Source organism: Molossus molossus, unplaced genomic scaffold (genome assembly GCF_014108415.1).
Source record: "Molossus molossus isolate mMolMol1 unplaced genomic scaffold, mMolMol1.p scaffold_m16_p_11, whole genome shotgun sequence".
In the NCBI taxonomy this organism is placed as follows: Eukaryota; Metazoa; Chordata; class Mammalia; order Chiroptera; family Molossidae; genus Molossus; species Molossus molossus.
This window is the reverse complement of record NW_023425346.1, coordinates 17972277-17999316: the sequence shown is the minus strand read 5'-3', so window position 1 is coordinate 17999316 and position 27040 is coordinate 17972277. Positions and strand designations below refer to the sequence as shown.

General features: G+C 47.8%; 1 pseudogene; it reads left to right on the top strand.

Annotated features, from left to right (window-relative positions):
• The first annotated feature begins 3750 nt into the window (after positions 1–3750).
• LOC118625576 lies at positions 3751–25940 on the top strand (annotated as a pseudogene).
• The last annotated feature ends 1100 nt before the right edge of the window (positions 25941–27040 follow it).

Genomic DNA, 27040 nt, shown 5'->3' with positions numbered 1-27040 from the left:
CCCTGGCAACCACCATTTTACTTTATGTCTGTAAACTTGGCTACTCTAGCTACATCACAGAAATAGAACCATGCAGTATGTGTCTTTCTGTGACTGGTTATTTCCCTTAGCCTAATGTCTCAAGGTTAATCCATATTGTAGCATGTGACAGAATTTCTTTTTGTTCTAAGGGTGAATGATATTCCCTTGTGTGTGTATACCACGTATTGTTTCTCTCTCCACCCACCGATGAACGTGGGGTTACTCCCATCCTTGTGCTCTGGTGACCATGCTGTGCAAACACCTCTTTCAACAACACAGACGTGTTGCTGGATCACATGGTAATCCTATGTTTAATTTTTTGAGGAGTCTGTTTTCCAGTGACCCCCACCATTTGTGTCCCCACTCACACTGCACAAGGGTGTCAATTTCTTCACATCCTTGCCAATACAGGTTATTTTTTGGAGTTTTTACAGTAGCCATCTTAATGGGTATGAGATGGTATCTCATTGTGACATTGACTTGCATTTCTCCAATAATTAGTGATGTGCAGCACATTTTCATGTGCTTATTGGTCATTTGTATATCTTCTTGGGAAATGTCTATTCAAGTCCTTTGTCCCTTATGCCATCCAGTTGTTTGTTTCTTTGTTGTTGAGTTGCAGCTTTTTATATATTCTGGGTATTAACCCCTTGTGCGATACATGATTTGTAAATATTTTCTCTCATTTCGGGGGTCGCCTTTTCACTCTGCTGATTGCGTCTTTGGATGCACAGAAGTTTTTCATTGTGATGGAGTCTCCATTGTCTATTTTTTCCTTTGTTGCCTGGGCTGCAGTCCATCTTTTATGCCAAACCTTGGTGCAGCTACCAGCGTCAGGCGAGTGTAACCTGACAGCGCCTCCCCTCAGTGCCACCACGCACTCTCCTTAGGGTTCCCGACGCCACTGTGGAGTGCCTGCTGGGTCCCACTGGCAGTCAGCTTCGTGATGGCCTGGAGGCTCAGTGGTTTACCCTTGACTAATGGGGCCTGGGAGGTGGTAGGTGAACTCCTCCTCCTCCTCCTCCTTCCTTCCAGTGGGCAATTTTGAGGTGTATTCTACAGAACCCCTCAGGTGTCAATGCTAGGCTAAAAAATGAACCCCCCAAAAATATCCATGTCAAATCTCTAAAACCTATAAGTGTTATTTTATTTGGATAAAGGGACTTTGCAGATGTGATTAAATTAAAAATATTGTGATGAGGGGATTATAGTGTAGGATAAGAAGAAGTGTCTTTTTAAGAGTGAGGCAGAGGATGCAGACACACATAGGAGAAGGTGCGCGTAAGACAGACCACAGAGAGACTCAGCCTCAGGCCAAGGAGTGCCATCAGCCACCAGAGACTGAAAAACGCATCGAAGGATTTTTCTCCAGAGCATCCAGAGGGCATCTGGCCCCGCTGATTGATACCTGGATTTCAGACTCCTAGCCTACACAACTGTGAAAGGATATATTTCTGTTGTTTTAAGCCAACAAGTCTGTGGGGGTTATTCCAGGGGCCACAGGGGACTAAGGTGGTGTCCCTGGGGCATCCAGCCCTCGTTGCCCACAGTTGGAACAAGCTCAGTAACTGAAGGATTGGCCTTCCCTCCTTCCTTACTTCACTCTTCCCAGTGCTCCAGTCCCCTTTCCCAGGATCATTTCCCAAAATAAATCACCTGCATGGCAGCCCTGGTCTCAGCCTCTGCTTTCTGGCAGGTAAAATCCAAGCTAACCTGCTTGGTTCCGGAGGTGAGCCTAGAAAGCAGAACCTCACGATGGGACTGTGGAGCTGGCCATTCACTGGACACAGTGATAAGGACTCCATCACTAGAGGTGAGTGGGCTGGCATCCTGCCCATTAATAAGGGGCCCAGGGTGTGGGCATGCCAGGACAGTCCCAACCAGTTGTAAAGGACAACTTTTTTTTCTTGTACCTCCTACTCCCAAGTCAAAGATGCTGTACCTGGCATGCTGCTTTCAATTTGGAGGCTGCACTGACAACTTGGGAATACTGCTTGTCCTTGATTGGGTCACTTTAATCATGTTTGTTTTTAGGAGGCTCTGCAGCAGGTCCAGGCTTTGGGGTGGGCTGCATGCCACTTGGGTCATAGACTCAGCACATGCAATAGTGCTAGCATTAGCCACGGTAGATAGAATGCTTGTATGGAGTGCTTAGAAAACCCCAGTAGGAAAATCACAGCATAGACACCTGAGTGCTGGGGTATAGTCATGCTTTCTGCAGCAGAGATTCACTTGCCATTTGAAAAGCAATTCTTAACCTCGTCAGTGTGGCTCAGTTGGTTGGAGTGTCATCCCATACACTGAAAGTTGGTGGGTTAGATTCCTGGTCAGGGCACGTGCCCAGGTTGTAAGTTTGGTCTCCAGATGGGGTGCGTTCAGGGGGAGACCAGTCGATGTTTCTCTCTCTCTCTTTCTCAAATCAATAAAAAATAAAAATAAAAGCAATTCTTCATGTGCCACTAGGCCCTAGTGGAGACTGAGCATGTGCCATGAGCCACCAAGTGACTAAGTGACTTGAGCTGCCAAAACTAGGGCATTATGACATGCACCAGATCATCAGACTGGACAGTCATGGCAGCATCTATCATGTAAAAGAAATGACAGGCTTAGGGTTGTATGTGAAGAGGGACAGAGGGCACAAGTAAGTCACCTGGACTGGTGGCCCTGACTCCCATGCCTCTGTTGTACTGTTGCTTCCTCCTCAGCTTGTACTTGTAGCCTAATTGCGGTGTTGGGGGGTGGGGGTGTTAGGATTCTTAGACCAACTGACCAAGGAGGAAAGAACTTGGACATTGTTCATAGATGGAGAAACTCAGTGTGACAGTGCTAACCGAAAATGAAGCCCTCTCACGGTAACCCCACCCAGGGCTGACTGGGACAGTGAAAAAGGAAATCCTCTTTGTGGGATACATGGATCACTTAATGTGCATGGAGGCCGAGATGGCCTAGATGGGGTTAAGCATAGACTGCTGGCAGCGATGAGCGGCTTGGCCAAGTGGGCAGAAGCCTGACAGGAGCAAGATCAGAAGATGACAGTCAAGGAAGTTAGGAGATGAGGCATTTGTGTCCATGGTGGTGGGCACAGTGTATAAGATCTTTGGGTCTCATCTTAATTCTCACCAGAGAGAATCTACCACAGAGCATTCAAAAGTCCCCTGAATGCCATAGTAACAAAGGTCAAGTCCATGTACCTGGGCCCAACAGCACAAGCTTCTCCTCTTCGAGACTGATCTACCCACTGCCACTGATGAATGCCTGGATTTCCAGCCAAAGCTCTTGATGTGATAGCACCTCTCAAGGAGAATAGCCAGCTACCTCATAACAGGTGGGTTTCTTCAGATCCCTTCCCCCCAGTGGGGGCAGCAGTGCAATTTGTTTTCATAAGAATTGATGCCTAGAATCCGGGGATGGAGGGAGCCGGAGAAGAGGAGTGAGGGGGCCGGGAAGCAGCCCCTGCTACCCTCCTGGAGGCCCACAGCCTGCTGTGGCAGTGGAGGAGCAGGACGCCCAGAAGAAAAGGGGTCAGGAGGTTGGGCCTGGTTATTTGGGGAAGGGTCTTTGCACTTTGGTGAAGCTCAGAGCTTCTCCTGTCTGGTTTGAGGGCTGAGGCCTGGTCAAGAAAAGCTTCTGTGAAGGGTGGGCCAACTTAGGCCAAGAGAAAGGAAAGTGAATAAGTCAGGGCTATAAGTGAGCGGGGGGCCCTGACAGGGGGTTCACAAAGGGTGAGACATGGCCACCAGGCATTTAACCGAGCTTTTTTGTTGCTGTGGAATAATTCCATCTCAAACCAGCAGCTGTCAGCCGAGCAACTTGCCGACGATCAGTTGTCTCTGGTTTCCCGCATTGGCTTAGACTCAGAAGCAGCGATTGGTGTGAGCAAATGGTTACTGTCTCAATGGGTAGATGGAGTGGATGAAATCCAGTACGATGTTGGCCGGATTAAACAGAAGATGAAGAAATTGGCCAGCCCGCATGACCAGCATCTGAACAGACCCACCCTGGATGACAGCAGTGAGCAAGGGCACGCCAGTGAGATGACCACAGGAGATCACGCAGCTCTTCCACAGGTGCCAGTGCGTGTGCAGGCGCTGCCCGGCCGGGCCCACAGGACCTGCTCCGAGCGGGAGGAGCAGCTCCTGCGCAACGTGGCGGCTTCCGGCTTGCGCAGGCCCTGCACTGTCCGGCGGCTTCCGGCACTAGCAGGCCCTGCACCTGTCCGGTGGCTTCCCGCTCGCGCGGGCCCTGCACCTGTCCGGCGGCTTCCGGCTCGCGCGGGCTCTGCACCTGTCCACCGGCATCCGGCTCGCGCCGGCCCTGCACCTGTCCGGCGGCTTCCAGCACGCGCAGGCGCAGGCCCTGCACCTGTCCGGTGGCTTCCGGCTCGCGCGGGCCCTGCACCTGTCCGGCGGCTTCCAGCACGCGCAGGCGCAGGCCCTGCACCTGTCCTGTGGCTTCCGGCTCGCGCGGGCCCTGCACCTGTCCGGCGGCTTCCAGCACGCGCAGGCGCAGGCCCTGCACCTGTCCGGCGGCTTCCGGCTCGCGCGGGCCCTGCACCTGTCCGGCGGCTTCCGGCACGCGCGGGCCCTGCACCTGTCTGGCGGCTTCCGGCACGCGCCGGCCCTGCACCTGTCCGGCGGCTTCCGGCTCGCGCAGGCCCTGCACCTGTCCACCGGCTTCCGGCACGCGCAGGACGGCTACCTGAAACGCACAAAGAACCGAGAGGAAAGATCCCAGCATTACTTTGATACATCAGTACCACTGATGGATGATGGAGACGGCAATACTCTCTGCGATCGGGGTTTCACGGATGACCAGCTGGTGCTGGTGGGAACAGAACCCGCTGGAGGTGGAAGAGAGGGAGAGGGAGATCCGCCAGATGGTGCAGTCGATTTCTGACCTAAACGAGATCGTTAGGGACTTCGGAGCAATCATTGTAGAACAGGGCACAGTCCTTGAGAGAACTGACTACAACATTGAACAGTCCTGTATCAAAACCGAGGATGGCCTGAAATAGCTGCACAAGGTAATCCCTGGTCTTCCAACAGTTGTGAATTTGAGGAGCTGTCATCAAAAAAGGAGAATTCACTGGGTTGTCCCGTCCCAGGTGTCTTCAGCACTCTGGTCCGTTGCCACTCTCGGTAGGACAGCGTCAGAGTAGATGCCGTTGGGTCCAGAGCCGACCAGGAGGGCTGCTGCCCTTGGCTGTAGAGAGCGTTTCCAGGGACACCTCGCAGTGATGTTTGCCGCTGCCGAGGATGCCCTTCTGTGACAGTACATTCTGAAGGATTGGGGTTTTCTTCCTTTTAGGAAACGTTTCGTGCTTTGAGTCTTCTTGTTTTGGGAAGGCAGCTAGATGTGCATTTGTGCAGATATGGTTGATTGTCCCGTTTGCTTGCTCTGCCAGGCACGTTTCCGATGAACTGCTGGTGGAGAATCACCCTAGAGAAGATAAAAATCTAATTTTCCCTTTTAATTGCCACGGTACATCTGTGTACTTACCTTTACAAAAGAGTTGTTTGTTGACATGAGAGTATGACTAGCTCTCTTACTCTTTGCTAATAAGGTGGCTATTTTGGGAATATTTTTCATGATATTTGTTAAAAATGAATGGAAAGCATCTTAGAACTCTGGTAATCATTTGTGAGAAACATCTCCATACACTGCTGAGCGGCTCTCTTGTGTAACTGTGTGCGTGTTTTCTCTAAATGTAATACTTCACAAATAAAATAAATTCTGTCCATTGCCCCGGGTGGGGGTGGGGTGGGGGTGGGGGAAATGATGCCTACTCTGGATGAGATTCCCCTCCCTGGCTGTCAGCGTCACCATCCAAGGGCCTACAGAATTTACCAGCATAGATCCTATATTATATTGCCTCAGATAAGGGACCTATTGTAGAGTAAAAGTGGTGTGCCATTGGGTGCATAACTATAGAAATCACTGATTCCACTATGCAGCACATCACCTGCAAGTTGACAGCCTGATTCGGGATGAAAGACTTATTAGACTCCCCTAAGATGTTATCTTGGGCACAGCACTCAGTGGTGTTGGAATGTAGTTTTCAGGATGTGTTATATGCAATGAACCAATGGCCAGGGTGTGACCTGGGTCCCTGATAGCTAGACTACATCAATCCGGGAGCCAAGAGGTGAGAAAGGATTAGCCAATCTCACTGTTACTCCCAGTGACCCCCTTGAGAACTTCTTATTTCCCCCTGAAGCCTTATAATCTGTTGGATTAGATGTTTTGGTGGAGGTGGGGGGGCATACTTGAACAAGGGTTCTGCTGAACTTGAAGGCACAACTGCTGCTTAGTCATTTTAGCCCTTGAGCCAGTGGACCATGAACTACACTGTTGGGGCTAATTTACCTTGAACACTATGAGGAGCTAGGGTTGCTGCTCCCCGATGGGGTAAGAAAGGAGCACATCTGGATCCTAGGGTACATTGGTGCTTCATGCCAAGTAGTAAGTATAAATGGGTCATTGTAGCAACTGTGACCTAATAGGGGTAAGGGAACTAAGGCCTCATTCAGCAGGGATAAAGGAGTGAGGTCTGGCTGAGGATGAGGGGAGTCTGAAATGAGTGTGGGGAAAAGCAATGATACATAGCAACAATGATTTGGGGAACAGCTGTACCTAACTCTCTTGTATTAAGTCTTTGTAAAGACTGCTGCTAGACGTGGGTGGTGTAAGGAGTAACTGTATTGGCGATTTCTCATGCCTCATGCTCTACATCCCTTCAGCCACCTTCCACTGTGTCTACTGCTGCACTGACCAGCTTTGTGCAGGTATCACCTTCCACTACCTTTCCTCAGCTGCACCTCACTTCTCATTTTCTGCCTGGGGCTTTGCTGAAGCCACTCTGTGAGGTGACTGCTAAATCAGTCTGGCACTTGCTCTAAGTAAGAGGGAATTAGTACTCCCCGTGGCAATCCTTGGCCAATGGGAGGTAGCAGCTAGTGAATAAAAAGGGCTTGCATCTTCCTTCCCACCGGCGGACAATTCTGAGGTGTACTCCGCACAGCTCCTAGAGGGTCTCAGGGAGACTGTGTCCCAGTTGCTCTTGGCAGTGACCAGCTCCATAAAACAACCTGGCATTGGTTTTTATTCCTTCCCTGCTTTTCTCTCTCCAGCCCCTCACTCCTGTTCCCGGATCACTTCCTCAAGTAAACGATCACATGTCGACTCATTTCAGACTGCCTTCTGGCGAGGACACCTGGGCTACTTGGGGCAACAGAGATGGGTGTGGGGGCACACATGGGTGAGGACAGAGAGGTGGGCAAAGGTGTCCACAGGAAATATGACCGTTTATACTAGACCCTACTTTTGTAAAATGACATCGATATGTGCACGTTCGCACAGAGAGGCACTTGCAGAAGTGGTCACAGACTATCAGTGGGTTATCTTAGGAGAGTAAAATATATTACTTTATATTGTAAGAGTATTATATTTTTAATAAGTTGCCTGAACTATTTTCAAAGAATTTGTGATATTTACATATTATAATCAGAAAATACTGTGAGGAGCGGGTTATAAAAGTTGGAGAAAAAAGGTAAACCTTCAGGCTGAGGTGGGATTTCTCTTCACAGATATCTGTTCATTAAACAGTCCCTCCTTCCTGAAGAAAAAGCCCCAATTCATTTTGACAGATCAGCTCACTGTAAACAGAAACTCCAATGTATGACCAGAGCCGATAGTTAGCTCCACAGCAGGGACCGGCTTCAGTTTGATCTCAACTGGGCGTTCAGGCTGTGCGCACACAGTCTGCCGGGCTTGCTGAAGGCAGATGAGTCAAACCCCGACTTGCAAGAAAAGAAAAAGAGAGTTCTGAGTTCACAGGGATTTGGTATTGTCTCAAAATTCTCACTCGTGCTAGAGAGGAAGGAGGTTAACAGGCTTACAGATGACAAAGGTTGAGCTGTATCCTCTGAGAAATAATTCCTCCTGTTTATTATCTTTCCTCCTCCACTGTTAAAGGTCGGCACATGGGGTCCTAACTCCGTCTGCTTCTAAGGGCCCCAATCCAGTTCACAGCTTAAATGTCTTATTTAAAATTGTCCTCGACACAGCTATGCTCAGTTCATCTGCTCACCAGGCCCCTGGCGAGACAATGGGCAGGAGCTGAGGCTGTGCTTTTGGGAGGTGGGGAGAGCCTTGAGCTCCTTTTTAGAACTAGAACTTGAAATTCGGAAGATATAGTTTCTAATTTGTCGAGTAGGCAGGCGTGCCCCTCATAGAGGAAACCTGGGTGAAAGACCTCAGAAGGAAGGATTTTTAAACGTGTCCTAGAATGAAGAAGTTTGGTAAAGTCCAGTCCAAAACCCTGGGTTGCCAGCAGCTTCGTGTGTTATGAAATCCTGACTTTAGAGTAGAAGGGAACTTCCCATCGGAAAAGGTGGAATGAAAGCTGATACCTGGCGCTCCCCTCGCCTTCAGGAAGAAAAGGCGGCTCCCAAACCACCAGGAGCATCTGTATGGTTCAGCCTTAAGACGGATGTTTTCACCGCTCCGTGGCTATTAAGCATTATTATTCTTTATTGAAACCCTTAATTTAAAAATCAAACCTCTCGGAATTCATTGTCTCCTTTCTCCTTTTCCCCAGTCTGGGTTTTCCTTAACCCTCCCCTTCATTGCCATCCTCACCCAGCCCCCCTCCCTTTTCCCTTGCCTAAAGCTTCTTTTGCTTTGTCAAGAAAATGTCTTCAAGGGCATCGGTCTGCTTTGAGAAGGCAGTTGGTGGAGAACTCTGGATTAGTGTGCCTGAATGTCTCACAGCTGCCTTTAGGAGAAATCTTTCCTCCCATCTCTGCTGGCTACCTAGGAGGTTTATCCCAGGGCAGAGAGCACTGGCCACCCAGACAGGGAGGCTGGAGCCTTCCCTTAGCATAATATTCGAGTGCTGTTTAAATATTTGTGCACTCTAGAAATCTTTTGGGGTGCTGGAAATGTTCTCTATCTTGGTCAGAGTGGTAGTTACTAGGTATATAACGGATAAAATTAGTTTTATATATTTGATTGTATATAAGGTATACTGCAATACAAAGTAATTAAATATATATATTTATAAATGTATATGTGTATATATATGTGTGTGTGTGTGTGTGTGTGTATTCCTCAAAATGTGAATGAATAAAACCTCAAACTCCTCTTTGGGACTTTGAACTTGGAAACATGAATAAGAGGTCACTGTGATTTTGTTGGACATTGCACACCACTTAGAAAACATGTATTTTGAATCAACAGCAGTTTTGGTTAGTATTTGCATCTTGTAACTCCAAAAACATTCACTTTCCTTAGGAGAAAGTTAGAACTTAAAGAAACGGACCTTTTATCGCATGCCATTGTGATAGGAGGCAGCTGTCTCCATTCAGTTTAGATTTTTTCTTTTGCAATGACATTTCATTCACAGTTGGCAGTATCCTGGGATGCAGTTTAGTTTCAAAACTGAAAATGCTCGATTCTTGAATGATTTGTCAGGGTCCTACTGTCAGGATCCTTTCCCAGGGGACCACCCAGGACAGCCCGCCTGACACGGCTGCTGGTCTGGGCTCCTGGCTGGGGCTTGCTGTCTGGAAGGGCGCAGTCCCCGACATCTGTCGTTCCACAGGGGAGGGATCCTCCGACTCCGGGCTCTTGAAACAGGACAAGACGCTAGGCAAACCACTGGCCAGGAGTCTGTTTATATCTTGGAATTATCTGCTTTTATGATATGAAACCAGCCATTCTCTGGGCAGCAGCCTGTGCAAGCTGTTTACCTGTCGGGGCTTTCGTTTCTTCACCTGTAAAATGAGGGGGGTGGTCAGACCCCAGGGATGAGAGACTTGGACACCGCTGAGCCTCACTGGGAGGTTTAGCCCAAACAAGAGACCAGGTGCTGAAGCTGACATTTTTTCAAGGCTTTGGCGTAAAGATTGTCAGTCCCTAGGTTTTTCAGTCACGAAGGACATGTTTTTAAAAGTACATGCCTGGTGCAACAATGTTCTCTGCCTCCATCTAACTGAGTGGCATTTCAAACACCATTCCGTACTCTAGTATGTTCTGTAACCTGCCCATTTCTTGCCCTTCACCCCACTTAAGCCATCCATTCTGTTAGAATAAATGAAACCATCTTTTGGTTATGAGTATTTTTAAACTTTTTAAGTAATTTTAACTATAAGAAATTGCAAAAATATTACAAAAATTGTCTGTGTAGCCCTCAGCCAGCTTCCCTCCACCCCATAACTACATTTCATGTAACCGTCATCACTGGCTATAATTTCACAACAAGATTAACCTCCTCCCCACCCCTGACTCCAGCCTCTTCCCAGCAATCAGTCTTGAATCTGAAAGAGCCTGATATCAAACAGCAGCATATTTGCTAAAGGAGCTGCGACGAAAACTCATTTTCTGGTTCCTAATCCAGAGTTTGTTGTGTGATCTGGCTTCACAAGGAGGTTAAAAGAAAATCCCCAAATGAAAACCCATGGTTTATTTATTTAAAGTAGAGACAGTGAATAACTCATGAATTCATGCATTTACTTATTATTCTCCCTTGCAGTGGAGGTGGATGGATGAATCGCTTTATCTCTCTGCCTCCATGACTCTCCACCACGCAAGGAAAATGAGAACAGTTAGGGAAGGCACTGAGGTGTGGTAGAAAGATGTGGCCGAGACTTGGGAAACGAAAGGTTTAGCCCTAGTTCTGCCAACAGAGTGAACTTGGTAAATCATTCTCTAAGCCTTTATTTTCTTGATTGAAAAATGAGGGAGGAGGGCTGGGTCAGGGTGCCGTCAGAGGTTGGAATTGCACGAATCTTTGGAAACGGGCGTGGCTGGTGGGATTCCCTAGGGAGCAGATGCTGCGAAGGGAGATGGCATGCAGGCTGCTTGCTAAGAAACAGCCCAAAGCACGATTGGGCAGAGGGAGAAGTTGAAGTCCAGTGAAAGCCTTGACCAGCTGCATGGGTAGTTCTGGAGCTAGAGTGGAGGTGAGCGAGCCAGGCCTTTTACTCCCGTGGGCTGCCCCAGGATGGGCTGGGGCCCGGCCGCTCTCTGCAGCCTGAGGCAACTGTTCCCAGTAACATTCCCAACAGCTGAGTCTTCTCTGAGGAGCCATCTGGGAGGCTCATCAGTGTCCACCATAATTTGAAAGCATAAGGTTCTGTTAATTAATAGAATACTAGGAGTAATAGACAGTACCATTCACAAGGATATTAGAGATCAGCAGCTCAGCCTCTTCATTGGACAGGGGAGGAAAGTGAAGGGTTCAATGACTTGCTCAAGGTCACAAAGCAAGGTCATAGCAGGTCAAATCCTCATCCTTGCCTTGTTCTTTCCAAAACAGAACAACTCATATGCCGTGTGCTTTGGAGTCTCCACAGGAGTGTAGAGAGGACCGGGCAGTCCGCACGCTGTCCCGAGGGTGCCACCGCTGGTGTCCGCCGCAGGCAAGGCGTCCTGAATCGTGTTGGCACTTTTAACAACTCTACCCTCAGTGCCCTAAGTCTTTCAAAGAAACTGGCACACAACTTCTGTCCAGGGAATTTTTTCAAGTTGATCTTTTCTCTTTGGTGGCTGGATAAAAGGGGGAAGATTAAAAATGCATTAGGATTAGGCCCTGTGGCGATGAGGCCTCAGTGATACCTTGCACATGGGAAATTCATCAGTTCATCATTCGAGGCTGGATTGACAGAGTGCAGAGTCAAGGCTGAGCACATTGGGGACTGGCATTTCACCTGGATTTGCACAATTCACCTGCAAGTGCTGCTTGGCCTGTCTGTCTGAGGGGCCCACACAGTTTGTGCTGAGAGCCACCCTCTGTACCTGGCGGTACTGGGGTGGGGGCTGGGAATTAGGGGGAAAGAAGCCAGAAACGGTTCCATTTTGTAAGAAATGTGTCTTATCTTGTTCCATTCACAGTGGAAAAGAAAACATCAGCTCCAGAGGCAAATCTATTTCTCTAGGTAATCCATCTCTGTACCGCTGCTCCTTGCAAATCTCTCCCGCGTTGGCTTTCCAGGCTTCAGACTAATGCACACACTGCATTCTTCGGAAATTTAATAAGAGCCCGACGTGTCTCCTGACATGTCTTTTATAATTCGTGTTTCTGTGTCTTATCTCTACATAATGCGTTAATATGGAAATTAATTTAGTGCTCATCGGATAGAGTGAATTGTCAAGGTGTGGGATTCTTTTAGTCTGTTGAAAGCTCTCCCCACCCCCTGTCTCAAAGCTGAATGCTTAATATTATCCAAATAGGGGGAAACTAACAGCAAAAACATAGGAACTACTTCCGAGGAGAAGGGACTCCTTAGCTTCTTGAACCTGGATCCAACCTGGCCCTCCCTGCCTCCGTCTCTTTCCCCATCCTCCCACCTGTGTCCCACCTGGGGCCCCTCCAGTGGGATGGGCCTCGAGAAGTTTCCTAAACACACTTTTCCGAGTCTCTGTCCCTTTGCCTGAGCCGCCCTGCCTTGCCTCCTTGACCAGAGAAACCTCAGCTTCACCGCAAGACTCCTAAGATGTCAGGTCCTCCAAAGGACTGGAGTTGGGCTCCTCCATTACCGGAGGGGGATGGGGCGGGACTGCACGCTGCAGGGGAGGGGACCACATGCCCGCAGGGGGCAGATCGGAGTTCCCTGGGGGGCTGAGGTTTGGATGCACCGCTCCTCCCTCCATGGACAGAATTGCTGCCAGGGAGACCTGCTCTCACGGGGTTTGCCCGCTGCCATGACTGCGTTTTGGGAGCGCGAGCTTTGTTTGGGCCCTGTGACTGGATTGTCAGCAATCCCGTGTGGGGACCCGGTCTGCCGCCCTTGACTCCCGGCACCTAGCAGGCCTCGTGGGAGGGCAGATCGTGGGAGTCTTCCTCAATGAGTGAGTGACAGGAGGGGGGGGGGGGTAAAATAGGAGCAGGAAGTACGTTGTCTCCAAGCAAAAGTAGCTGGGAAATTATTTTTCCTCTGATTTAGAAGATTACAGCTTTTTAAAGAACAAATGGTCTTTTCTTCAAAAGAAAAAAAAATTTTTTTGTAAGTAAAAGATTTTTTAGGTCAGAAGCCAGACAGAATTGTTCATAGCTCTGAAAAAATGAAAACAGTACATTCCCTCCCCTGGGACCCAAAAGGCATGTGCAACCCAAGTGCTCCCTCCCTTTCGGGGTCCCTGCCCAGGATGGGCTCTGCCCTGAGCTGCTGGAGAGGGAGGCTCCGGCCACCCGCAACTGGAATAAGCAGGTTGGAAAGTAATGAACTTGCTTGTTTGTATTAATCTTTCTTAAATTTTATGTGGGGCTCATGTTTATTTCCATTGCTTTTATCCTCACCTGGGATATGTTTACTGATTTTTTTTTTTTTTTTTTTTTTTGAGAGAGAGAGAGAAAAACATGGACACAAGAGAGAAACATTGATCAGTTGCCTCCCATATGCGCCCCAACCAGGATATGTGCCCTGACTGGGAATCGAACCAGTGACCTTTTGGTGTATGGGAAGATGCTCTAACCAACTGAGCCACACTGACCAGGGCTTATTTCCATTCTTAATACTGGAAGTGCTTTGGGTCTTATGTACCCCTCTGTTCATTGCGATGTTATTGACAATAGCTACGATTTGGAAGCAGCCCCAGTGTCCATCTGTCGTTAAGTGGATAAAAAGGCTGTGGTACATTTACACAATGGAACTACTCTGCTGTAAAAGGGAAGAAAATTGTATCCTTCGCAACAGCATGGTTGGACCTGGAGAACATTGTGCTAAGTGAAATAAGCCAGTCAGAGAAAGACAAATGCCATACAATTTCACTCATATGTGGAATCTAATGAACAAACTGAACTACCAACCAAAAGAGAAACAGACTCATAGACGGAGAGCAGGCTGACGGCTCTGGTGGGAGGGGGCGGGACTGAGCACCAAAGTGAAGAACGAGAGAGAGAACTCATGGGCACGGACACCAGTGAGGTGCTTGTGGGGCGCAGGTGGACGAGGGTATAGAGGGCACAAGGGTAATGGGGGAAAGTGCTTTGGGGTCCTTATTTAAAGTCTGGTGATGTTTCTGTGACAGAAATATGCTGTGGGAAGTGAACTCTTGTGTACAACACCTAGCCTGTGGTAAATTTGTTTTATTAGATGTCATTAGCATCATGGCTCTTGCACTTGGGGGCCATTATTAAGTAAAGTAGGGGAGACTCAAACACAAGCACTGCGATACTATGACAGTGGATCTGATAACCAAACTGGCTACTAGGTGACTAAAGGACACATAGCACAGCATGGACACACTGGACGGAGGGATAATTCGTGTCCGAGGAGGGTGCACTGAGATGGCAGGAAACTTCATCATGCTACTCAGAATGGTGTGCAATGTAAAACTTATGATTTCTTTATTTCTGGAATTTCTCTCTTAATATTTTTGGGTTATGGTTGAGCAGGGGTAACTGAAACCGTGGGAAACAAAAGCACTAATGAGGTAGAGGGGACGACAGCCTTGGGTAACAGGACTCCAGAACTCTGTCTCACAAAGCTGAAACTCCACACCCGTTCAACAGTAACTCCCCAGGAGACATACTTTTATGTTGCAATCCAGCATGTACACATGTGAACACACACACACACACACACACACACCCTACAGATACAAAAACTCTCATCAAACAATACTTGCTCTTACTACATGGGACACACTCTGATATTTTCTTCAGTTTTATCACACTTCTATTCCATTCTAGGCATTTTATTACATTCTATTTATTCTACTCTACTTATTTTTGAAAATGCTGATCAAGACCCAACAACTCATTTCAGTACACGTTGGTTGGTTCCACACCTGTGCGTTGACACACTCTACTGCAGAGTATAGACAAGATCACAAAGAGCCTCTTTTATAAGGCAGAGTCAGGTTTGGGGCACAAGGCAGAGGAAGGAAGAAAGTTCTGGTGGATTTACAAGAGGGAGGGAAAATGTCATATCAGGAAGAGAAAAAAATCACTTGGGAGGAGGTTACTGTCAGAAATGTGCCTCAAAATCTCAATGAGATTTCATCTGTGAGTAGGGGGGTGAGGGGGAGGCTGTGGGTTACAAGGAGGGTGCTTCAGGAAAATGAAAGAGCAAGTGTGATCCTGACTGCACAACTTCCTGGGTGAACTTGCGCCCCATTTCCTCACCTGTAAGTGGGGACAGTAATAACATCTGCCTCTTGGCTCTGGGAGGATTCAGTGAGTTACCACAGGTAAAGCGCTTGGAAGAGTGCCTGGCGCATGGGAACCGCAGTGCACCGGGCTGTGCACGCGGGGCTCACAGGGTCAGCCTGCAGATGCTCCGCCCACTCGCGACAGGGCCCAGGAACGCAGAACAAGATCCCTTCCTTCCACCAACGAGCTCCCCCAAGGCTAAGGCATTACTGACATGGATTTAACAGACTATGGTCTACGAAATGATAAATGGTAAAACGGTAAAAGCAGCAATAGTAAGAGCTGGCCTTCATTGAGTGTCCTACGATGGTGTTAAGCCTTCATGAGACCACTTTACTCGAATCATAGTTAGAGTCAGTAGCGCAGTCATCCAACCTAACCCCGGGACTACCTGGATTCTGTATTGATTCTTCTCAGGGACACCTCTGCCTCCACCAGAAGCACACTGATGAAGAAGAGGGAGTTCTTCAGGTAGAGAGAAGTCTCTTGAAATCTAGGCAGGCTGGGGGACCATCATGCGGAAGGTGGAAGGTTCTGAAGCAACGATGGAGATGGAGCCCCCCACGGCCGCCGCGGCTGCAGAGGGCATTTCCTGGCTAGATGTTTGATGCAGACTCGAGAGCTGACCTGAAAATTTCCTGCCTCTGAGCCCAATTCTGTCCATTGTAGAAACCCCAGGCTAGAAATTGTTTCCTGATGGCTAACCTAGGAAGCTCTACCGAGTTCCATCACTGGTGGCATTGACCTCCTGACCCAGCTTGTAAGTTACTCTGTTTGCTGTCCTTATCCTTCCCTTCCAGCTACATGACAGCTAACCTAAAACCAGGCAGGGGCAGCTGTTACTCCTTATTCAGAAGACTGCCTGCCCCACAGGCCTGCACGCAGAGCCTGCTACTCTTACATTAGGTATGACTTTGATCCCTCCAAACAGTTGGTTTTCTACCTTGAAGCAGATTAGAAGTATCAAATTAGAAGTGATGGTTAATATTATATGTAAACTTGGCTGGCCCAGGATTAACATTATTTCTGGGTGTCTGTGAGGTTGTTTCCAGGTGAGATTAGCATTTGAATCTGAACTCAGTAAAGCAGATTGTCCTCCCCAGTGTGGATGGGCGTCATCCAGTGTTGAGGGCTGCATGGAACAAGAGGTGGAGGACGGAGGAATTTGCCCCTTTTGCTTCCTGGCTGCCTGCTGAGCTGGGACATGGGTGTTCTGCCCCTGGACTGGGATCCACACTCTGAGGTCCCCTGGTCCTCAGGCATGCAGACTCAGACTAGAACTACCCCCATGGCTGTCCTGGGAATCCGCCTTGCAGACGGCGGACCGTGGGGCTTCTCAGCTGCATAACTGCATGAGCCAATTTCTTGTAACAACCCTCTTCCTATTGGCCCTGTTTCTCTAGTGGAAGCTGTGTGTGTGAGGGGAGGTGCCAAAGACAGGCATGCTGACTACAAGACAGCGAGGGAAGAAGAAACTGAGACATTATACAGAGAAAATGCTTGTGCACAGAAAACGCACCTGCAGCCACTTGGAGACATGGCGACCCTATATGGCTTCGCAGTTCACTGGACACAACATACAGTGAACTACAGGCAACTCACCGGCCTGTGTCCTTGAATTCAGAAGACCCTGAATCCTCAAGGTGAGGTCCACTGATGGGGGGGGGGGGGGCAGTAGCAGGCCTAAGTGGAAAGAGAATAAGTCAGAAGTCCGGAAGGCCAACTCCAATCCCCCCACTTCCTGGTCCTGTGACCTTGAGCGAGTCACCATCCCTCTCAGAGCCCCAGTTTCACATTTACCAAAAGGGGATGAGGGGTGAGTAATAATAGAACACCCGCTACAGTGTTCTGGTTAAGACAAGATAATACAGATAGAAAGTCCTCTGTGTGTCTGAAAGCACTAAGCAAATGTTTGAGTTTAATTATTCAGCTCAATGTTTAAGGAGAAGAAATGTGTGCAATAACATTTAAAAAAAGTTTGCTCCAATATGTGAAGTTTATATAGAGATAGATGATAGATAGATAGATAGATAGATAGATAGATAGATAGATAGATAGATAGATATAATAGGCAGTTAGACAGAAACGAGCAGAGCAAGGACAATGGGCCAGGTACAGAAGGTCACCAGGGTGAAAAGCCCTAAGTGCCTAGCAAAGGACAATTATAGGGTGGGACCTTGTCCCCAAGGGGACCTTTCCTCCCCTAGCATATTGCTGGTCATATTGGTTTAGATGCCCTGACCTTTCCTTCCTAGAGATAACATCTAGACCTCAATTGTATTTCAGCTCCAGGCCCAGAAAAGCAGCAAAATCAGACAAGCGACCCCATGGTTGACCTCAGGATTAGCTGCATTAAATAATAACTCCCTGCCCTGGTGTTGACCAATCAATCGGTGGAGATCCTGACCCTAAAAGGACACAGCTGGAAAGTTGCTGGATAGTTTATTGAGATCTTCCCCTGGGGCCTCCCCTAAACCCTCCACCCTTAGAAGTCCGGATGGAGGACCCAGTGCGCTCTCCTGCGGAAGCGTGCCTGCCCCTTCCCTGCCCCTTCCCCCTTCCCCCAGGCCCGGCACTAGCCCTTCCTCACTCTAAGCTCCAAGGGCCCCTCCTTTGCCTCTATAACTTGTTTCCTCAGCCCATTTCTTCTACAAATTGCTTCTTCCAGTTCTGTGATTTTATAAATAAATGTTCTCTTATAGTTTGAGTCCTGGCTATGAATTCGTTCCTAGCTAGAACTCAAGTACTGAGGTTGCTGAGCCCAGGTCAGGTCTGACCTCACCAGTCTAACAGTCTAACACACACACACACACACACACACACACACACACACACACACCTATATATGGAGAGAGAGAGAGAGACCTGAAAAGTTCCAGTGATAATAAAGGCAGAAGTTCTGGCATCACTTGTGTGTGTGTGCATTCATTCATTCACCAAGTATCTGTGACTGAGCAGGCCTTGAGCTAGTGGCTGGGTTTGCCTGGGTTTGATTCCAGTTTTCTGGTTTGGTGACATTGGGTGTGTTATTCAACTCCTCCAAATGTCGATTTCCTCGTCTGTTAATTGGGAGATAAGAATGATACTGATTGTCATGAAGATTAAATGAGATAACACATCTAGAGTAGGGTTTCTATCTTCGGTACAACTGACATGTTAGGCTGGATAATTCTGTTGTGGGGAGGTGCTGCACATGGCAGGATGTTTGCCTCCCTGGCCAACGATGTCTCCAGACACGGCTGAAGCTTCTGTGGTTGAGAGGAGCTGACCTAGCGTCCTCAGAGCAGTGCCCGGCACGCGTTGAATGCTCAACTTACATCAGTTCTCATAATGTTCATGTAGGACAAGTACACAGAAAGACCCGGAAGTCAAATCCTGCTATTATCATCGGCTGTGGGACCTAATCTTGGGAAGATTAATAAACGTATGTATACCTGGGTTTCTCTCTAAAAAAATATCTCACATAGCGATTTAGTGGATCCTAAATAAAATAATACCTTTTATTTTAATAATAAATATTCACATAAGTTCCACATAAGTGCATCTACGATAATGCTTGTGTCTTTTTTTTTTTTTTTTTTTTTTTTTTTTTGCTTTTTATCCTCACCCGAGGATATTTTTCCATTTTTTGTACAGATAGAGTCGGAGGGAGAGAGAGAGAGAAACATCGATGTGAAGGGACACATCGAGTGGCTGCCACCCACACGACCAACCAGGGCCGGGGACAAACTGCAACCGAAGTACGTGCCCTTAGCAGGAACCGAACCCGGGTCTCTCCGGACCGCAGGCCAGCACTCTAACCGCTGAGCCAAACTGGCCAGGGCAATGCTTGTGTCTTTAAGACAGGGGTTGACAAGCCACCAGCCCACGGGCCAAATCAGGCCTGCCCTCGGCTTTTGTATAGCACACAAGCCAAAATGGCTTAAAAGAATTTTTAAAATTAAATTGAAATTCACATATATTCATTCAGTGACAATGGCTTTGAAACTTTTTAATGGTTGATAAAAAAAAATCAGAAGAAGAAGAATATTTTTTGACATGCAAAAATTATATGAAGCGCAAATGTTAGTGTCTAAGAATAAAGTCTTGTGGGAAGACAGCCCCTCCCCCCCCCTAATTTTATGTCTCCTTTCTCGCTGCGACAGCAGAGAAAGTAGTTGTGTCGCAGGCTGATGGCCTGGAAGACCTAACATGTTTACTATCTACAGACAAAGTGTGCTGACAAGCTCAGGGGAGGGCACATGGCAGGCCTGACAAACTCAGTGACCAGAAGTAACCACAGAGGACGGTCTGATCATAAATTCCTCATTGGGCAAGCCCTGGCGGGTAGTCAAGTCCCAGGTCTACTTAGCAAAGGTCAGCCTTTCCCTTAAGTGAGCCCTGTCCATGGTTCTCTTGCATCTAGGATAACATAGCTTTGAAATGACAGAGTAATTTTCTCTTCCAGATCCCTGGAAAGCACAACCACAGGCACCAGAGCACAAGGCCACAGAACCCCTCATTGTTATCTCGATCCCCCATACCATCTCTACATGCTGTAGCGTTAGGTATTGACTATCCTGCACCCACCCGTGTAAAACAAGTATGTGTTTCTTGATTTCGCTTTTCATGCGATCCTAGACATTTCCCCGTGTTGCTTTCTCCCACCTCCTTCATCTGTCACCAATGGATTTCGTGCACCTTCCTCACATTTCCTCTTTTGATTCTAAATGCATTAAAGGAACTGCAGAACTGTCCTTCTCTGGCGCATTTCCTCAATCCATTGAGGTCTTGCGTCTGGTCAGGTTCTCAAACATTTGGCTCACATAAACTCTTACAAAATTTTGTATAGGTTTAGATAGGCTTTTGTCGATGGGTATTAATAAGACAGGGAAACCGAAGCTCTTGTTTTTAAGACCTGTGGGCTTCTTCCTCTTCTGTCCTGCTTGCTGATTTTAGTAAATGACAGAGACTACTCAAACATGTGAGACACTGCTGTTTATCAGTGTGGCACAGTTGGTAGGACCTGTAGCCTCGTGGATCAGGAGGCCAGGGAAGAGGATGGCACCAGGAGGGCCAGGGGCGGGCAGCAAGGCTTCCACCATCTCACTCTGGTTTCTGCTCTTGAATTCCCTTTGCTGTCTGCGGCCAATGCAGATGTCTCTGAGCTGTCTCAGAAAGCTTCAGTTTGGAAGACCTTGTCCATTTCAACTTCAGGCCATAGGCTGAGACTGTCTGTGTTTTTGTGGTAGGCAGTTAGACAGAAACAAGCAGAGCAAGAACAATGGGCCAGGTATAGAAGGTCACCAGGGTGAAAAACCCTGGATACCTAGCAAAGGACAAATGTAGGGTGGGACCTTGTCCCCAGGGTAACCTTTCCTCCGCTGGTCAGGTGGTTTGGACCCCCTGACCTTTTCCCCCTAGAAATAACATCTAGACCTCAGTTGTATTTCAGCTCCAGGCCCAGAAAAGCAGCAAAACCAGACAAGAGACCATGGCTGACCTCAGGACCTTGGCATTGACTAATGACCCCCTGCCCTGGCATTGACCAATTAATCAGTGGAGATCCTAACCCTGAAGGGACACACTTGCAAAGCTGCTGAATAGTCTATTAAGATCATCCCTTGGGACTTCTCCTAAACTCTCCACCTTAAAACACTTAGCATGGAGGAGGACTCACTCTCCCTCCCGGGAGCCTGCCCTTTCCCCTCCTGCCTCTCCTCCCCCTCCCCCCAGATCTTTTACTCTCCTCACTTCTAAGCTCCAAGGGCCCCTCCTTTGCCTCTATAACTTGTTTCCTTAGTCTATTTCTTCTACGAATTACTTCTCCTACTTCTGTGATTTTATAAATAAATGTTCTCTTACACTTTGAATCTTGGCTCTGAATTCCGTCCTAATCAGAACTCAAGTACTGAGGTTGCTGAACCCTGGTCCTGTCTGACCTCACTGGTCTAACACCTGGTGCCATTCCTGCCACCGCCAACATTTCTATTCGCTGTTATGTTAATGAAGCAACTTTGGGACCCTGCCCAAGGGTGGGGGCTGGCTGTCAGAAGAACCAACCACGGGAGCAGAGGGTTGGAACTTTTAGTCCCCTCCCCCAGCTGCAGGGTGGAGGAAGAGAGGGAGGTGGGAGGTTACATCAGTTGCCAATGGCTAATGGCTTAGTCATGCATGACTGTGGAATAAAGCCTCTATGGACACCCAAAAGGAGGTGGTTTGGTGAGCTTCCAGCTTGGTGAATGCAAGGAGGTGCACAGCGGGTGGTGAGCCCAGAGAGGGCATGGAGGCTGTGCACCCTTTCTCCACACCTTGCCCTGTACATCTCTTGGCTGTTTCCGAGTTATATTTTTTTACAATAAGTAACATGTTTCTCTGAGATCTGTGAGCCACTCTGGTACATTACTAGAACCCAAGCAGGAGGTCGTGGGAACCCCTAATTTATAGCCAGTTGGTCAGAAGCACAGATAACTACTGGGCTTGCCGCTGGCGTCTGAGTTGTGTGTGTGTTGTGTGTCAGGGAGGGCGTGGGAGGGGGGGTAAAGGGCCAGTTTCCTGTGGAATCTAATGTTATCTCTAGGTCATTTGTATCACAATTGAGTTGAATTCTTAGCCACCCTGCTGGTGTTCCAGAAATTTTCTTTTCGTTTTTTTTGTCTAGGAAGAATCCCTCTTCCCATTGGGATTTGGGTCTCAAAACATCGATTCAGCTGATGTCAGTGAAGTGAGATTGCTTGAAAGGCTCTGGCTCATAGAAACATATGGTTTTTGAACAGAAAGGATAAAGGCATTCTGGTGGAAGGTCGGGGCCAGGAAGGTTGGTGACCCACTGTGAGTTCTTGGCTTCACGCAGGAAAGAATTCAAACACTAGCCAGCAGAGAGTTTAACATGAAAGTTACTTTATTAGTGAAGCAGTGAGGCAGAGAATGGGCTACTCCACGGACAGAGTCGGCCCTCTTTAGTGGAATTTGCTTCCTTTATTGAGGTTTACTTTATCAAGGAGTAGGGTTCTCAATGAGGGAAAGGAATATTTGGGTCTTCCCAGGAAAGGGGTGGAGACTTCCTAGAGAAGCTCGTTGGCCATTTATGTCCTTTTGTGGGCTCTCCATTTCTGGTCGTGGTAGCTCAGAGTGTATCGTTTCGCATACTGATGTATCACAGCGTATAATGAGGGTGGGGGCATGTTAGGTGAAATTAGTTGCCAAGTTGGATTCAGCTTGTCTCAGCCACTTTTAAGCCATAAATCCAGTGGGGGAGGGTTTCTTCTAGACAATTCCTGTAGCTTTTATCAACTGCAGCTGTTTTGCCCTATCTCTGTGGAGATGGAGAACCTTTGACCTGGGTGGCCACCTAATCACCCACAGTATCAAACTACAGCTATGCTGTGATCAGTTACTAAAGGTAAAAGCTACTGCCCTGGCCGGTTTGGCTCAGCAGTTAGAGCGTCGGCCTGCGGTCCGGAGAGACTCGGGTTCGGTTCCCGCTAAGGGCACATACCACGGTTGCAGTTTGTCCCCGGCCCTGGTTGGGTTGTGTGGGTGGCAACCACTCGATGTGTCCCTTTCACATGGATGTTTCTCTCTTTCTCTCTCCCTCCCACTCTATCTGAACAAAATATCAAAAAAAAAAAAAAAAAAAAAAATGTCCTCGGGTGAGGATAAAAAAAAAAAGCTACCAGTGAAACATAACAATGGTAGTAGACCTGATTCCCAAGAATTTGGCTCAATGGCTATATAAAGAAATGAGAAATAAGAAGCATGATAAATATACGATTCTCTGGTTATTTATCTGTAACATCAAAAATGAAAGCAAAATAAAGTGCTGGATCGAGCTTTGACGCTGAACCAAACTTTGGTTTGGGTCGATCTGAGCTTCAGCCATAAGCCTCAAAGCAACAGAAAGCACCTCTAAGACCTTTGGTCACCAAGAAGGTAGTCAGTGTAGGGGGAGGGCAAGACTATGCAACAACTGAAACCAGGGGCTATAGTATGAAGAAACTGGCTCGTTATGTGGATCAGTATCATCAGCTTCCCTAAGAGTCTTTAGTAAAGTGGATAGTGAGGGTAACCGGTTTGACAGCTGTGTCTTTGGTTTTGAGTGCTGCAGAACAGAAGAGCATGTTTGGGTTGGTGAAGAACCCACAGGTCACTTCTGAACAACTGCAGATGGTTTTACCTGATCCAGATACACTGAAGGTTACTCCTGAAGAAACAGTCAGCGTGTTGCACTGGGTAAAAGCCACTGTATTGTCTGTTAACCCTGAGAAGGTAACTGTCCCCCAGTGAATGTCAAGTGGAACACACCTGATGAAGCAGCTGATATACTTTGAAAGTAGGCCATTGGGACTGGCTTTATGATGACTGGGATGGATAGTCACACATAGAATATGCCCTTTATCAAGGTCAGGGTAAATGCGGTGATTAAGGGGGCCCCGGTTGCATGAGCACCCCATGTAAATGTATTGCTATAGAATCAAACAATAGTTTGATAAACCTGTCAGATTTGCTATCTCAGTTTCCCTGTATGGATTTTACTGATACCAAGACTATTAAAGTAATCAAGAAAATGGGGAGAGACACAGGCAGAGTCAAGGGAATCCACCCAGCAGAGTGGAAGTCTTCAGACGGTTATTGAAGACTGGGATGAATGAAGTGTTCATTGCTGGAGTTGAAACAAAGGTGTTGATACAACACTGTCAGAGATGGGGTGGATTACTGGAACCCTCTGGTTGTCCTCCAACATTAAAGGGCCCCAAACAAGTCCACTTTGTTACCCAAGTTTGGAGGAATTTAAAGAGCTCGAAGGCAAAGAGTATGATGAGGAATCTGACCAGAAGCCCCCCAGGGTGATGGTTAGGCAGATGAATCAAGGTACAGATTGATGTAGAGGCACCTCCAGCTGGGGACCCAAGGCCGTATGCACTCGTGTGGGTAACATGGCCAGGGGCAGGAGACGATTTTCTGGGAATCCTTGATACAGAGTCCCATTGCACGGAGATTACAGAACCCGTTGTGAAGTCTTAACAGGGCCAAGGTTAAATGGGAGGATACGGAAATGAAACAGCTGATGGGATTACGGTGAAAGTTTGGATGAAAATTAGGGGTTTTGAACCGCTTTAGTGTCAGGTGGTGGCATCTCCCTTACTTAAATGTATTATTGGGATGAATACTGTGTTTGACCGGGGGAAGCTCCCCTCCCTAATCTTGTCTTACAGAAGCACATAAATCTGCCCTCAGGCCAGTTTAATTGGATATTCTAAATGGGAACCAGTACAGCTGCCCAAGCCCACAGGCGGTGGACTTACAGCAGTATAGGATACCTGGTGGACGAAAAGAGATGATCAGTTAAATGAATGACATGCTAGAAGCTGGAGCACTGGTACCAACGAATTCACTGTATAGTAGCCCTGTGTGGCCTTCAAGAAAGGCGATGGCTCATGGGGACTAACAGTAGGCTGCTGAGTCTGAAATAAAGTGGCACCACCCATGTCCTCAGCAGTTCTGGACACGGTCTCCACCACACAGAAAGCACAGCAGCTCAAGAGGCTGGTGCTCAACACCTGACCTTGCAAATGCCCTTTTCTCTATCTCCATCTTGGAAAAGAACCCACCACCGTCTGTCTTCACGTGGAGAGGATTCCAGTTTGCTTTTCCTGAGCTGCCACAGGGTTCTCTGAACTCGGCTTTGTTGAAACTTAGTCAAAAGGGACGGGAACTTGATGCAGGTCTCAAGTGTAATAACGTGCTACACTGATGGCATTATGATAATGTCGAACACTGAAGAGCAGGCTTAGACTGATTTGGATGCAATGGTGATGAACGTGGCCAACTGGGGCTGGTGAAAAACCCAGCAAAGGTCCAACGGCTGGCCAAACAGTAAAACTCCGAGGAATAACCTGGGCAGGAGTTCCCCGGGATACTCCACAAGCCAAAAATTAGCTGCCATCACTGCCCCACTCTGAGACCAAACAAGCAGCCCTGTGTTTGATTGGCTTATTTGGATTTTGAAGAATGCATATTGCACATCTGGGAATACTCTAAGACTACACAAAAGAACAGTATTTTGAGTGGGTGCCTGGACTAAAGCAGGCCATGTCTGGATGAAAGAAGGTGGCAGCTCTCTGTTTGGGCCCCTCCGACCCCCTCTCAGGTATGATTTTGGAAGGGTCTACCACCAGAACCCATGCAGACTGGAGCTTATAGCAAAAGCCCGTGAGCACCTCCCCGTGGCAACAGTTGGGATTTTGAACCAGAAAATTCCCAGATGCTGCCACCTGGTACACACCATTTGAGAGACGATTACTGACTTGCTATTGTGCATCAGTTGAGACTGCCTCAGACTGAGGACATTAAATTATCATGAAGCCTGAGACACCAACGTCTTGGGTGATGTCAGAGAAACACTACTGAGGACGGCAGTGCTCGGAAGAGCTCCATAATAAAATGAAAACGGTTTACACTGGAGCATGATGCCAGGGGAATGCAAGGAGACACCCACCGTAGCCACCAGCAGGTCACCTTTCCCCCTAGGACCAACTGTAACGCCACCCACGGAGCTGCCAGAACTGATGGCCACATGGACAGCACCCTGGGAACAGTTCTTGACTGAACAACAAAAAGCTGCTTGGTTTATGGACGGCAGTTCCAAGATGAACGGACATTATGCCCTTTGGAAAACCGCATTAAGACAGTGGATGGCAAGACTCTGATTGAAGAAGGTAAGAATAATCGGCTCAGTGTGCTGAACAGCATGCGGTTTTTCTGGTTGCGATGGAAGAATTGAGCAGCGGTACAACCCCCTACATTTGGTTTTTTACTGACTCATGGGCAGCAGCCAATGGCCTGGAAATATGTCAGCAGGAGGGCAAGGAAACTTGGCCTACTAAAGTTGTGCCCATACGGGCTATGCCCCTATGGAAATTTGAGAGGAGCATTAAACTAGGACATGTTGATGCCATCAGAAGAATGCCCTTGTCAGTTTGGAAGGGGGTTGGAATCAACAACAGATAGCCCCGCGTACTCGCTTGAAGTGGACACGGGGCACCGCAGCAATGCAGGGACGGGCTGAACGTAGACATTGTCCTCTTGCACCCTCTGAGGCACAGAATGCCAACCTTTCTGTCTGTCAACAAGAGCAAGAGAGGCTGCAGGTGGCTATGTGGCAGATTCCCTGGGGGGAAGGCCCTGAACATAGCATGGCCCTATTCAGCTGTGGGAGGCTACCTTCAAATAGAAAAGAATTAGTGTAGGACATAAGGAAAGTTTTCCCATTAGTTTTATATTAAAGATAATTATCTAAAAATTATTGGACCTCAAACAGATCAGACAAATACCCTCAAGGTTCTTTGCAATCACTTCAGGAATCTCTCTCTCTCTCCCCTGACCAGGGGAAAAACCAGTGACAATGACTATGGAAGATGGAAAATCTACCCCATATCCATTGGACAGTAAAAAGTGTTACTTTCAACTTCTGTTTTGGAGGCTGTCATATAGATTTTACACTTTTCTTTTAATCTTTGATACAAGATTGAAAAGCGAGACTTTTAGCATCCTGATGATGGTTTCCCAGGACATGGAACTTTCCGTGGTAAAACTAGGACAGATCTAGGCAAACTGGTTTGGTCACCCTAATTACCTGCCAAGAGCCCACACCAACTCTCCCACCTAAAGAAAGGGAGAAAGCTCATTTCAAGTTCCTCCAAGTTAAAAGTCCACGAGAACAATGGTTCATGACCTTACACCTTAAAGATAGCTCTTCCCTAAACTTCATCCAATAAATGCTACTATTTTAAAACCCAGGGCATTGGAGAAACCGATATTCTAGGAAACCTCTAAAACTTTCACCTGTTGCCCCTACAATGAAGCAGGACTTAGGGTGTCCTG